The sequence below is a fragment of the Balaenoptera ricei genome, chromosome 5, assembly GCF_028023285.1.
Source record: "Balaenoptera ricei isolate mBalRic1 chromosome 5, mBalRic1.hap2, whole genome shotgun sequence".
Taxonomy (NCBI): Eukaryota; Metazoa; Chordata; class Mammalia; order Artiodactyla; family Balaenopteridae; genus Balaenoptera; species Balaenoptera ricei.
This window is the reverse complement of record NC_082643.1, coordinates 7,366,029-7,381,942: the sequence shown is the minus strand read 5'-3', so window position 1 is coordinate 7,381,942 and position 15,914 is coordinate 7,366,029. Positions and strand designations below refer to the sequence as shown.

Below are 15,914 nucleotides of genomic sequence, written 5' to 3'. Positions count from 1 at the left end.
TTTCTATGACTGACTCAGGAGATTGAGAATGTAATACACCTCATGTAATCTGACATTTGCAACTTTTTCTTTTCTTTTCTGTGCTTTTTTTTTTTTTTTTTTTTGCTTTTTATTCAAGTAAACTATTCCCAATAAACAAGAGAAAAAATTGTGCTATGTCCCCCCATAGTAAGTGGATGGGGGGGGTCATCTGGATGAAATAGTGTACCTGGAGATCTGTAATCAGCAGTGCAGTGGCTATTCCAAGTGCATTCAGCAGGGGTATTTTGTTGCTCTAGTATTTTTGAACAAGCTGGATTAATACTGAGTATGGTAACATGAAAAACACACTCAAAAGTTAGAATAGATTTTAGAAATGTATATAGTATTTTGGAAGGCATAATCAGTCAAAAAGATCTTGAAACTGGTGAAGAATCACTCACAAAAAAAGAGGGAAATTTTGTAAAGATAAATATTAACATATCTCATAAATAAATAAGGATTTATTTAGAAGATTAAAAAATATAAGATTATATAGAAGACAAAAAATAAGGATTATATAGAAGATTAACAAAAAATATTTGTCTTAAATTTAAACTAAGACATAGCAATTCCACTTTTTTCAAGTCCTGTCCATTTACATTATTATTTTTCAAAATGGAAACCAGGGAATTCTCCCCCTAAAACACTGCATTTAATAAAAATGTTCAATTTTCTATTTTTATTAAGGATTTCTCTATGTATGTATCTTCCTCATAAATTCCAAGTTTTATCGTTGAATAGCAACAGCATTTAAATGACTTTATACAATTTTATATTAATAAGAAACATTTGTTGAATATTTAGTATGTATCAAGCCTTATGCATGAAAAATGGCAAAGACATTTAGTGTTGAATATGACCTGTGCCATCTGATCAGTGGTGAACATACATTTTCTATTAGGATTTCACAGAAGTTTCCTGTTCCCCTATTACTACATCAATCCCTACAGCTCTAAGAAATCCAAGTTGGGAACTACGGACGTATTATTAGAACTTAGACTAAAAAGAAAGATTTTTAAGAACCAGGAACAAATGTATTCTTGGCTGGATCACACTCTTCTTGATTTCTCTGAGCACTTGTAGTTTATTCAGCTAATGAAGAATCTGGAATGTACCAAGAAGGTACAGGGGAGAAATAAAAATTTTGATTAAATTTTCTCAGTAATAGAAGTATACTCCAATAAAAAAAAATTAAGGAAGTAGAATAATTCCATTTGAAAAAGAAAACATACTGAAATAACTGAATATTATTCTTCAGTGTATATGAAGAAATCTTACAAAAACGTGACCCATTCTTTATTTTGTAGTGATTTTTAAAAAATTCAAAAACCTTGACTATTAATAGCGCAGATTTCCATGCTGAGAGAATTTTTAAGTGCTAGAATAACTACAGATGCATCTTTGAAAATCCCTTATTTTAAAAGACTTTTCAAGCAACACAGATCCTATCTTGCAGAGACTATCTGAGAGAAAAAATGCTAATTAATTCAACATGAAGTTTTCCAAACCTAGGATTATATGATCATATGTTGGTTGCTGCTTTACATTCTGTAATAAGTCATTAGCTTCAGTCAATATTGACTTTGCTTTTCTGAGACAGTACAAAGGAGGAAGTTAACTGGTTTAGCAAAACACCTCCTGCTCCGCTGTGGTGTCAGTTGAATACTGTCTAGTCGCTAATGGAGAATTAGTACACTTTTCTCTAAGGGTGTGAAGGATGATCAAAGTGGACCCTCTGCCTTTGGAATGAGAACCTCCCTGGGAGCTCTACTCATTTCATCTGACTGGAAGTCATCTAAACAGATGTTTTAAGGAGCATATTAAAAAAAAAAAACTCAGAGCTATCTTTTTGCTGTCCAATATTGCTATTCCCTTAAGAGAGGATTATACTTCACAAGGTAATATCTATCAACAGAGAACATGAATGATTCTAGCTTAGATCATGAATGATTCTAGCTTAGAAATCACTCTATCTTCTGGCTTATAATGCTAGTTATTTTATAGACTTTCTTTTCCAAGAAACTCAGTAGCGATGAAATCAGCACTATGTTTTGTAAGATTTTTTAATTCAATCAAATGATTGAATTATTTAATTCAATCAAATGAATATTTGTGCTAAGAACTGTGGAGAATACAGGAGAATTGCAAAAGACCAATGCTTCCAAATTGCTACAGTTTCATTGTGGAGAAAAATCAATTATATAAAAATTAAATGTAGGATTAAAGTCAGTAAAAAACTCAGACTGTATTGTAACTCTCTGACTTCCTGCAACATCTTAAGTGTACCCTTGTATGCCACATACATATTTAAAGAGATGGAGAAAAGAACAATGAATGAATGAATGAAGTGCTGCAGTTATTCAGAGTCAATGTAATTAAATTTGAGAAATGAAACATAGGAAAAACTAAGGGACTCACATCACAGATCGGACAAAGTAAAAAGAGACTTGGCTTAAGAATTTACTTAGGATATGGTGATAGATTCTATCTTTAAAGGTCTTGGAAAGCGAATTTTATAAAATGAGTAGTGAGCAGCAAAGCTAAGAAGTAAGATTGGTCTAAACGAGGAAAGGTCTTAACTCCACGCTGTGCAACCTATACTTTATTCAGTGGGAGGGTCAGTCACCAGAGACATTTCAGTGAAATCCTCTCCTATCAATTCCTGAATAACTGACATGGGGGGAAGAGGTGAGAAAAATCAAAGACTATGGCATACTTCTAACTCTGAATAAGTGGAAAAAATGTGCTGAGAATGGAAATATGAAAATTAAGAGGTTGGGGTGAAGAGGGCAGTTGGTAAGGTTGATGTAAGTGGTGAAATCTTCCGATTTTGAAACATCCTTAGCTTATTTTCCAAGAGTGACTTATCTCTACTTATATTTCTTATCTCAAACCTATTCTTTTTGCTTTTAATGTTATTGGCATTTTTGATAGTAAAACAAATGGGTTGTTTGTATTCATTTATAATTTATACTGTCACTGCACCTCTAGTCTATCTAAAAGTGCATTTTTAAGTGAATAAACAGGAATTATTGAAATGGTGAAAGAAATATTCATTCATTTTGGAGTAACTTTTACTCACATAAAGTCCCGAGTTGACATTCAGGAGTAATTATTTGCTTCGTTATAGACATTGAACAGTTTTTTTTTATAACTTTGGACATTTTGTAGAAATAAAATGGATTTGATTTTTTTGTTCCATTGACAAAGATTCTTCTTACTTTCCTAAAAGACAGAGAGACACTTGGTCAGAAAGAGATAACCATGAGGTAGAGACCTAGTCATTTCATGTGTTGATTTTTCTCATCCATTAATAGATATCTATTTGTGATGTGGCCAGAAACAACTTAGACATTCTCTGAGGAAGACAGAACTATGCTTACCCTGATTTAAGGAACATTTGTAAAAATATACATAGTGTATACAAAAGAGAGTAGTACAGATGGTATAGCTGCCTACTGAGGGAAGTTGACATAAAAGAAAGAAAAACAACTTAATATTTCCCAAAGTGTCAGTGAAAAATAATTTAGAATAAAAATATTTATTAATGACTTTTCAAGAGGATTATGAAGCACAGGGAGATGTGCCCATGTGGATTCTTTTGGGGCCTTTGCAACCAGTTGTGAAAGACTAGAATTGATAACAATGATTTCAGCAAGACACATTAATTTCTCATAATCTGTTCTTCATCTGTTTTCACTATTTTGTTTTTAACATATATCATAATATATTTTTAATGTTGTTAAATATTTTCTAATCTAAAAGTTGTTTGATGATTGGCCAGAAAAATACAAACTGTGAGCCAAAAGCCACTGGTATATGATGAAGGGCATGAGCTGAGCACAGAATTGGACTGGAGATTGTTTATGTCCAAACAAAACAAATAAATATGTTGGGGAAAGCTATGGCATTTCAGAGTATAGCTTTAAGTTTGTTAGTCTAACCTTGTCTAAAAGACAGGATAACAGTTCATCAGGAGAATCATTTCTCTCCCCCATATGTTATAAGGCTGCTTATACGACTGAACCACATAATGGCACGCATTCTCAACAGCAGCTTTTTAAAATATATGAAAGGTCTTCCGCATACGGTTGGTTGTTTCTTGTATGAGCCTTTGGTAGTCACCTTGAACAAAACTTAAATGCAATTACACAAGGAAACAAAGTGATTATGGTAGCTTTCTGATTATCTACATACACAGGGAAGAAGCCTGAAGAATTGTGGAGGACTAAGTAGTTGACAGCTTATTCCTTAGACAATTCTTGAACATCAACTGTCTCCAGCAGGTTTAAGGTAGGAGTTTTATGGCAGACAACTCATAAGTGAAGTTCTACTGAGGATCTGAAGGGTGGGAATTTTTCATTCCTGACTGAAAAAACACCTCTATGTTATAGATATCAGCCATGTTGAAAATAAAGACATTTCATTGTGAAAGTTAAAGGTTATCAATTCGTTCACTTAGCTACACAGATTCTTTGGTAGCATATATTGCTGGCCATTCTGTTTATCACCAGAAGTTGAGGCACCCATGTGCAGGATGGAAATTTTTGTCAGGAAGGAACTCTAAATGCTTAGGAGTGCTAAAAGGATATCTGAAAGTTCTGTATGTCTTTGTCTTAAAGATACGGCAGAAGATCTTAAAGATACGCTACATACCATCAACACAGTAAAACCTAAGTTTTCTCTCTTAAGGAGTTTAATCTGATTGAAATTCCACTGTGATGAATCTGCTAGGGAAACACTGTGTCCAGGTAGAGTGATGGAAATGTGTGCACTTCACCCACTCTTTCTTTCCTTATCTGTGTTCTGTACTGGGAAGTTATGGCTCTTTTATTACTTGGAGTAAAGCTCTTTTAATGCCTCTAAATGGGGGAAAAAACTACTGTGTAATAATGTAAGTACAAGCAAGTAAGTTTAAGTGTAAAAATTAGAAGTCTCTAAAAGGAAAAGTCAGTTTCTTTTCAGTTTATATTCATGGATAGAATAGAGATCAACACAGTAAGTGTCAGTTCTAAAAATAACAAAATTTCATACATTATTTCTTCTCATCAGCTGTACCAGTGGTCCTTGCTTATTAGCAGAGAGACACATCTCTTCTTCTTTATTCATAATTACCATCAATTGCATCATTGGGCATCTGTGATACACACTACTATATATAAAATAGATAACCAACAAAGACCTTCTGTATAGCACAGGGAACTATACTCGATATCTTGTAATAACCTATAATGGAAGATAATGTAAAAAAAGAATACGTATATAACTGAGTCACTTTGCTGCACACCTGAAACTAATACAACATTATAAATCAACTATATTTAAATAACTTTTTAAAAAAAATTAAAAAAAGAAAATATGACAAAATCAAAAATCATTAGTTTCTCCATTTTTATTGTTTTCTAAAAATTCATACGTACATAGACACACACACACATTCCTGACATTATAGCCTCAGAAACAATATTGACAAAAATCTCCTTTTGAATAATTTAGTTATTTAAAAAAGACTTTCTTTAAGTCTGACAAACTCTTAATTTGTTTCCTCGGCATAATTAACCACTGTGACTTTCTATTTCATTTGTCTTAACATTCACGTTAATGAATTCACCTTTTGTCCTGCTTTGAACTTGATATTGAAAAAGGTTTTATGCATCATTGCTTCTTAATATGCCTCAGGTAATTGACCCTGTTACAGTAGCTTATATAATACTTCTCTGAGAAAATGAGAGGGACTTTCCCAAGAAATAGAGTTTATCTCAAACTGAATTTGTTTCAGTGAAGTCATTATGAACATGGGAGATGTTTTGACAAAGAAATATATGAAATTACAGAAATTGAGAAAAGTTTTTATACACAGACCAACAGACATTTAGTATTGTTGCATGTAGCCTCAAATCTCCTTAATATTAATGGTCTACATTCCAACTTCCTATTATTAAGTAAATGAAAATGAGCTCCTTGCAAATTTATATGGGAGCAGAATAGGACATAAATATCAATCTGCTGAAATAGACTTTTCCAGACTGTTATTCTACCTTTGCCAACTCTCTGAGTCTTCTGTGGATTAAAGAATGTGTACAACTAAGACCTTTTTTTTAATGTTGCTTAGAATCCTGGTTTCTGATTTTCTGTTGTATTTTGAGAAGACTGGATCGAAGCATTGTTGATGGTGACAAACACAGGCATTTAATTGTGTTTTGAGGGTTCCCCACCCAAACCTAACATTGGTCATATTTGAAATGCTACATCTGCAAAAGGTTATCTTTTCTGCTTTGCAGTGGTACAGAAAACTCTATATCATTTGGAGCCAAAAGGGGAAAAATCGGCTCCAAATGATGTAGAGTTTTCTGTACTTTTCCAAGGGTTAGTTTGAGTAGTTCCTCAGTGTTGTTAGTCTAAAGGCAAAATGGTCATGTGTCTAAATGCATTACTCCTTATGTTCACGGTTAGACAAGAGTTAGGAATGTAGGTATTCAGCTTCAGCCATTGCACAAAAACAGTCAAAAGAGTTTTTGCATCACATTCAAATTTCGATCTGAGTATGTCTCTCTTGTATGATTGAAGAGAGAGTGTAAAGCTCTCCATTCTAAAATGGCTGGGTATATATTGGTGATGTTATTCTGTCACTTGTGTTGTGACACAAAAAATCACATACATTTCTTAAAAAACAACTATAGAGTAAGACTGATATATAAGACTCAATATTATGCCATGGGAGAAGACTGACGTGTATTATGAATTCAACTAGAAGCAGAATTAAATTATCCCCTTGAATTGAGTCGTGGCACTTTAGAACTGCCCTTCAATAATTCATTCTCACCCTTTGAAACAAACACTTTCTGGGGCTATTTTCTGTTTTTTTTTCCCCCTTCTGCTCTCCATTTCAGGGTTGTCTTCCTGACATATCCTGACCTGAAACCATTAGATATGTGGTATGTGATTAAATATGTGACTAAATTGTGATTAAATTGTTTTATTGTGAAGTTAACTTCCATACATTCTCGACCAGAAAATGTCAGCCAGTACTTACTTTTAAAGTTAGAATAAATGTTAGCTAATTTAATGGCCTTATAGTTATCAGTGTCTTGTGATAATTCAAAAAATTTGTTTTAAAACAGGGTTTCTTAACATAATTTTTGTGCTGTATCAGTTAGTATTCCATCAGAGAAGTTGCAAGATTAGAAAAAAGTATATATTTATTATAAGAGCTTTTTATAAGGATTTACATAATTATAGGAGCTGGTTAAAAGATGTCAATAGGGCCGCTGTCTTTGCATGTGTCTAGAGTTTAAATCCACAGGACAGGCAGCTGGGAAGAGAAGATGGATGTAGTGTGGGAAGGAGTATGCTGTAACTCACAAGCATTTGGTGAAACCAAGGGAAATGGATTGGAAGTCATGTCACTTCTTACTTTTCACTGCTTTCAACCTTGGTGATACAGATGTCATTCAGGAGAAACTGGGGCCATGATCATTACAGAGCTAAACACACATGTGACGCAGGAGAGGCTGAAGGAGGATGAATAGATAAGATACACTGTGCGTGATCTACAGAGGCACCTGATGACTCAGCCCTGCCCTTCCAGATAAAGAACAACATGGCGGCGGCTTCACTTGTACCCACAAATCTCACAAAATCGTCTCCATGGCCCACACTAACTGGAATCATACAGGGTAGGGGGTTCTGAGCAATGTTTTTGTCCTTGCCCAGCTGACATAACACAGAGCCACCACAGTGCCATGGGTCCATTTGGAATTCTGATGAAGTTTATGCATCCCCTTTCAAAATAATGATTTTAATATTTTAAATGCATATAATCAAATGCTGAGGATTACACAGAGAATCAATTTTATTAGAATACAGTCATCAAAACATGAGAAATCAAATTTGTAGTGTAGTCAAACACAGGCATCATAATACGGTAAATAAGGTCTAGGCAAATGTGTAATAATAAGAGTAATTCTGAAGCTGTGATGAGTGTAAATCACACTTTACATAATTGTAATAAAATATATGAAAATATAATCCTTTGTATGAAGAAAAGTTCATAAATGTTGCTATTCCTATTGTGCTTTGTTGACTAACATCATAATTCAAGAAAATGATAAATTTTCACTTAGAATTCAGTGAAAATTTGACTTTTTTTCCCAACACACATGCACAGATCTATTCTGTTCATTGACCTCTCATAGATAAGATCTGTAAATCCTAGGATAGTATCCCTCCTTTGGAGTCACAGACTCTCTTGGTGAGTGATCTTTACCTGTACTTATTTTTTAAGGTAAAAAGTTCAAAGAAACATTTTTGAGGTCTACATGCCCGGCTGTGGGTATCACATGCTAAATGATGTCTGTAGTATAATAAACCTCACGCTAACTTTTTTACTTGTTTATAGTTATAAAGTCTTAATCATAATGAACAGCATCTCGGTATGTCTCTGTGAAAAGTAAAATCAACATTCCACAAGAACTGTCCACACTAAATTGTTAGTAGGGTCCCAGGATTTTTCTTCTTGCTATGAAGGCTTCAATGATTTTTTTCGCAGTTTAGACATAGTAAAATAGCGCCATTTAGACTCCTGAGTATGGCAGTTATTAAATGCTTTCAAATGAATTTCTTTCAATCTGTATTATATTTTATAAGGAAAATTTTTCTCTTTGCATGCGGTAAGACTGCAGAGTAATGCACAGCTTATTAAATAGATACTGCTGCAAGGATACAAAGTGAAATAATATTCAATATTAGTATAGAATGTCAAATTTCTGTCTCATTCTTTTTTCTTTTAATTCTGTTTTCTCGAACTTTGGCCGTTTTAAACTTTGTGTTCAACTTTGTTTTTGCATACTCTTAAGAAAAGAGGAAATCTACAGGTACAATTTTGTTTCTTTTCTTTTTTATATTTGATAAATTTAGCATGTTACACTTTGCAAGTTTAAGGTGTACAGTGTGTTACCTGATACATTTATATATTGTACTATGATAGTCATTGAAGTAATATTTATCATGTTATATCATTATAGTACAATATTATTATCTATATTCATTATACTGTACATTAGATCTCCATGGCTTATTTACTACTCATTACAAGTTTGTATCCTTAAATACCATCAATCTTACCCCTTCAGACCCCATCCCCTGGTAACCACCATTTTACTCTCTGCTTTTTTACAGTTTTAACTTATTTAGACTACATATAGAAGTGGTATCATACGGTACTTGTCTTTCTCTGTCTGACTTATCTCGCTTAGCATAATGTGTTCAAGGTCCATTCATATTGTCCCAAATGGCAAGATATCCTCCTTTCTCATGGATGAATACTATTCTATTGTGTACATATACCATTTTTTGCAAACTATGTATTGGATAAGGGGTTCATGTACAAAATATATAAATTAACTAATACAACTTAATAACAAAAAAACAATGTGCTTAAAAATGGGCAGAAGAAATGAAAACAGTTGATTCTTGAAGATCGTAGGTTTGAACTGTGCAGGTCCACTTATACACACATTATTTTCAATAAATTACAGCACTACACGATCCTCAGTTGGTTGAATCCGTGGATGCAGGACGGTGGAAATGGAGGGCCAACTGTAAAGTTACATGTGGATTTTCACCTGCGTGGTGGTAGATGGCCCTAACCCCTGCATTGTTCACAGGTCAACTGTGTAGACATTTTTCCAAAAAGGACATTAAAATGGCCAACAGGCACATAAAAAGATGCTCAACATCACTAATCATCAGAGAGATGCAAATAAAAACCACGAGTTATCACCTCACACCTGTTGGGATGTCTGTCAACAAGAAGACAAGAGACAAGTGCTGATAAGGATGTGGTAAAAAGGGAGTCCTTATACACTGTGGGTGGGAATGGACATTAGTCCAAACACTATGGGAAGCAATATGGGAGTTCCTCAAAAAATTAAAAATAAATCTACCACACGATCCAGTAATTTTACTTCTAGGTATATACCCAAAGGAAATGAAAACAAGATGTTGACTAGATATATGCACACTCATGTTTATTGCAACATTACTCACAATAACCAAGGTATGGAAACAACCCAAATGCCCGTCAACAGATGAATAGAGGCACGATTTTTAATAATACATTAAAAATTTTTGCTGAATTTCTATTATTACCTTATTTTTAGAATATTCTCAGAGGTAGAAAGTTTGGTGACTTGTTTACAGTAACAGATACTCTTCACAATTAGGAATTAATAATTATTATCTATTCTAATTGTATTATAACATCTAAAAATCACTTTAATATACATTATTTCATTTGATAATCTTGACACTATAGTGTTGAGAGGGAAATGTTTATTCTCTTTATTTTATGGATAAATAAGCTCCAACAAAGTGAGGGAAAATGATTTGCCTAAGGTCACATGGAAGAAACAGAAGGTGCTTGTTCTAGAATTTAAGATTTCATACTTTATGTTGTCTTTCTCTTATGATGATAATAGATTATTTGATGTTTAATTTTACACCTCATAAAAGTATTTTATAGATGAATAAGAAATTGTGGACTTTCATAATTCCTGTATCTGCTTTTGGGAATTATAGGAAAATCAGTAGCCCAATATTTAATGAAGTGGTTTTAAAACAATTCTGGTTACTCCATCAACTGTGTTCTCAGGTGTAAATTCTTTCACAATTTGACTTTCTATGTCTTTCTTGGTTTGATTTTTTTAATGTTTAGGAACTGATTCTTGATGGCATGTTCATCATAGTACTGAGGTTTCATGTTGGATTCACTGCTGTTTTTGCAGTCATTTTAATTTAATTTCCCTTTTTGTCATTGGTGGATGGAGTAGTAGAATTTACGCTGTGTAACCTATGTAGCTGGCTTCTGAATATTAGAGCCCCCTTTCCTCCCAGATGGTACATTCATCCAGACCTTTGTCACTTCTTTCTCACCCAGCTTTCCAATCTGTCATTCCTCCTGGCTGAAGTTAGATAACTCTCCACCACCGCAATTTTCCTCAGCCCTCCGGCCTAAACCTTCGTTTGTGGCTCCTGGGCTGTGCCTAGTGCCAGCGTTCTCCCATCTCTGGGTGTGCAGTAAGCTTGGTTTTATAGTCTCAATGTTGCTTTTTACCTTTATTTAAGGACATAAATGTTGTATATGTTTTAGCCATTAAAATAAAAGTTGAGTGTCAACCAGGGTTCTAAATGGTTTCTGTATGCATTCATTTAATTCCTTTAAGGTAGGAATAATTATTGTTGGTATTTACCTTCATATTCCAAAAAAAAAAAAGAAACAAACTTAGAGAAGTTAAATAACTTGGCTGAGGTAATGCCATTACCACCCAAAAGTGTTTGGATTGGAAACCAGGTAGGAGCTCCAACCTTATTCTACCACTTCAGTACATAGACTACAGTGGATTATATTAACCCTTCTAACACCATGAGGTCAATGAAAAGCTCAAGCTTTGGAAGGAACTTAAATTTAGGTCTTGACTGTGATCCTTTCTCATTGAGTAGACTTGGGTTTTGGACCAAGTACTTCCTCAATATCAGCCCAGCTGAACCTGTTGGTAAAATGGTGATGGTCAGTCTTCACCCTTTCATGGTTGTTATGTGCTTTTCGTGGCACAGAGCAGGCCTTAATAAACGTCAGTTAGATTTTCTTTATATAATGCCATGGACATTTAATTTATTAAACATTATAAATATTTAACTAGAAGGTATTTTAAAATAATGTGGCAATTACTTTGATATGTCTTCTGAATGTTAACCTATTTTTAAACTTTTCTATGACACTATTTTCATTTCCCAAGTAATATGGACATAAATTCTCCCAATATATCATTGATTCTCTATGTTTTTTTCCTTTAGGATGCTTTGTGTGTCTCTAGTAATTATTATGTATTCTGTAATGTCGAACTAGTCACTTTTGGTCTTCTTTGTCTCTGACCAGTTTTCAGAGGTGTTGAATTCTCCCCAAATACCTCAAGTTTGGAGCATTTCATTATGCGCTGCATGTGGTCAAAAAGGTACTTGATGTAGGTCCCTTGTCAGGGTTTTGCCACTAACGTTGTCACCTGGGAAAATCCATTTGGTTTCTCTGGGGTGCAGTTTCTTTTCTTTTCTTTTTTTTTTTGATAAAAGAAGAGGAATAAACTTTATAAAATACATTGTCTTTCCAAAGGCAAAGATTTCTTTATTGCACTAGCCCTTCTAACTTTCAAAGCATATTTACATGTACTCCAAATCGATCTAATGGTCATCTCTTTTTAAAAGATGAGACACCTGAACAAAGCGCTTTATGATGTGTCTAAGGTTTGATCACTGGTAGCAGAAGTAAAACCAAGTCAAGTTTTTTCACCATATCGTTACCTTTTATAAGGTATGAGACAAATAACAATATTAATCGTAATTTTATTTTCCTTTCAAACTATAGAAGTGATACGTATCAAAGTTGGAAATCATAAATTTGACCTATGTCAAGTTTGAAAATAGGGAAAACATTTTGGGTTGTATTATATTTAAAGTTATTTTAAAATTTACATATTTATAATATTTATTCTACCCATTTAAAAGCATTATAAAACTCTTTACTTTTCAATTTATCTTTCTTAGTAAAGATTTGTAATTTTTGAAATGCAGGATCTGAAGATATCTTATTTATTGCTATATATTTTAAGTTTTGATGCAATCACAAAGGAGTCCTTTTTAAATTATATTTTTAACCAGCTATTGTTAATAATTTCCATATGTTTAATGAGATCTTTAGGCAACTTTCTGCAATCACATAAATTAGCTTTATTAGGTTATCAGTTGAATCTTTGTTTCCAGGCTTAAATTCATATATATATAGCGTAATAGCAAACACAGTTACCACAATTTCAAAAGTACTTCATCTGTAGGAACTCATTTATCTTTACAATAACTCTTTTTGATACGTGCTATTACTAGCCTTATTTTACAGATGAGTAAACTGAAGTACAGAGGTCAAGTAATTATCTCAAGGTCACAAAGTTCTTTGAGTGGCAGCTAGTGAGGACTAGACCCTGGAATATAACACAGGGCATCTGCCTTTGAAGTCTGAGCTCCTAATTTCTATGCTGTGAGGCCTCTCATAACTTTTTTTCTCCTTTCCAGCTCCTAAATGTATTATTTCTGGTTAGTGTTTTGTTGCATCAACTAAAGCTTTTAGACCATAGTAAAGCATTAGTGATGTTATGGGTATCTTTTAACTATATTCAGGCTTTAATGGGATTGCTTTTGGTTGTTTACTATTAAAATTTCTATGGGGGAGGGGTGTTGTTATGATAAAGATATACTTCCTAATGTAAAATGTATTCTTATATTCCTGTTGAACTCAGAATGTTTCTCAGAAATGTGTTTTGAATCCTGTTAAACGGCTTTTAGCATCAAGATGGTCATAATCCTTTTTTTCTTTTGAATCAAAGTTATATTTTATTGATAAGTTTCTAAATAGCTTAATAGTGGTTTTTTTTTTTCAGTCTAGCAGTAGATAGCCCTTAGTCATGGCTCTGAATTCAATTTGCGTAAGGTTTGCTTTTAATATCTGCATTTATAGTCTTACAGTAGCTTTATGTCTCGTGTAATCCTTGGCAGGCTTTTATATCAAGATCATATTAGGTAATTGTCAGTCTTGGGGACTACTTGTACATGGTCTCTTATTTCCGCACCGTTGCTCTTTCAGCTGAGAATTGGTTTTAAAAAAGGAGGGCTTATGTACCCTGTGGTATCACATTCATGATGACTGCAATGTGATTACTGGCATCACTGGATGCCAGTCTTCCTCTGTGCTCTCCGGACTTTGTTAGAGCCCGTGACTCCTTCTTGGGCCAAATTGGCTGCATGTTGGGCTGGGTTGCATTGTGTAACCCTTTCCTCTTTCCCCCATTGAAGTCTTAGTTCAGTTGGTCCATACCTGTCTGCTGCCACAGCGTCATTCTCCCCTGCCACATGGTGACCCAAAGGTGTGTACACTGATTTTAATGCCAGCAGTCTACCATGTGGGAGTGGCTTAGAAATGAGAGAGGCTTAGCAGTACAAATTATTTTCTTTCCTTTGCCTAACCACAGTTCTGCCCTTTTTGGCATTCTGAGCTCCCCTTCCTCTTACACGCATGTCCTGTACAGCAGACATAAGAAGTCCAAAATGGTGATTGGAGAGTAACCTCTAGATCTTCAGTATCCCTCTCAATCAATCAGGTGTGTCCCTCCCTCATCTGGACTGAACCCTAGAAGAGTGACTTGGGGCACATGTCAGTTAGATAACAAAAACCAGTGTAGTTGCTTCAAACAGAGAAATATTAAATTAATACTCTCTTTGTTATAACAGTGTTGGAAGAACTGGAGGAACAAAAGGGAGTAAGACAAAGGTATGGGGCAAAAAGAGGAAAAGATAAAGCAACTCCAGATTTAGTAACTGGTTTCCCTTTTCTGGGCTGGAGATGCAAACACTTTCCCATACACTAAGGGTGCCATGCTGAGAAAGCTTCTGTGCTGGATTCCAGATGCCCCGAGCTTATTCTAGTCTAAAGCAGCTGCCTGGATCCTTCACTGCCATTGTTCTCTCCTCCAGTGCTGAAACTTTTCCTGTGCTGTCCTGCTGGAGATGCCTCCAGAAACTTGAAGTGAAGAGAGTCACATTTCTCTTTCTTCTGCCTTCTAAACTTTAATATGTGCCTCCTATTGGAAGCTTAACCAAGAAAATCTTAGAAGTGCCTTTTGTGGTGTCACAGAGGCCTTATAATATAACAGAGCACAGGAGGTAGGAATGGAGGTTGAGAGCAAAGGGATGAAAGGTTTCTTGGTGTCTGTTCTTAGCCTTCTATGCGTATGTAATTTCCAAGCAACAATAACAACACTTTCATGTTTTTGCCTGATGTGATAAAGCCACTGTCATACAAATGAAAGGCTTTTACCCTCTTCCCCAAAAGGAAGAAACAAGGTTAATCAGTCCTCAAGTCCATCTCTGGGAATAGTAATTCCTCTTGTGGTTTAGTAATACTCCCAATGGATCTATTTTAACTTAAAGAACATTTTAAAGTATAAAATATTAGAAGAAAAAAGGGGGGAAAAGTAAGTTAATATATTCAAATAAATAAGGAAGAAACTATATAATTTTACCGCTAATGTTCTCATTTCTATAACTTCCTTATTCACCATGGACTTCATCTTCCCCGGTTATTAGCCAGAACCCTAGTTTGTAAAGGTTCTTCTCCAGAGAAGTGACCCAAGCCTTTATTTCCAGAAGATTTTAAGCTCTGTGATCAAGAATTTATAGAACTGTTCCAGTTTTCCATTAACACTCACCATTGAATGTGGAATGATAAGAGAAGCACCAGAGAATCCCCTGGGCTCCAGACATAATCATTCCTGTCCTAGTATATATCAGTAAACCAATTTCCTTCTGTTAACTGAGATCAGTCAACCTAACCAGTAAAGCTACTTTCTTCTTTACCAATTAGCTCTACGGGAAACGAATTCAATAGTGAACTGGTGGCAGCTTCAATGTCCAACTAAATTAAAACAGTATTTTATCCTTTGGGGAAAGCATTACATCCTCAGGAACCAAGAACTCTGAACCATCAAAGGCAAAAGTTTTGAGTAATAGAACTAAAAATTCTGCAAGTAGGTTATTAGGTCTAATAGAGGAATCACTTCCACTGAATCCTTGATTTCTGGACCCAAGTATTCTAGCTCTAGGCTAGAGCATTTACCCTTGTTTACTTTATATAACACATCCTATTAAACTGCCCTCCAGCTTCACAGATTTCTTGAACTGAGACTTCAACAGTGCACTCTACTCTCCTGTCAGCTGAGCGGCCACTGAGTAACAGGGTACATCATGAGAAAAGTGAATTCCCTGACATAAACCCTTTGTTGTTCTTTGGTCCA

The 15,914-nt window shown here is 34.5% G+C and overlaps 1 protein-coding gene across 2 annotated transcripts in view; it reads left to right on the top strand.

Moving 5' to 3' along the window:
* MARCHF1 (membrane associated ring-CH-type finger 1) overlaps positions 1 to 15,914 on the top strand; it is an 898,048-nt gene that overhangs the window by 324,126 nt on the left and 558,008 nt on the right. The gene's annotated exons all lie outside the window — the stretch shown is intronic.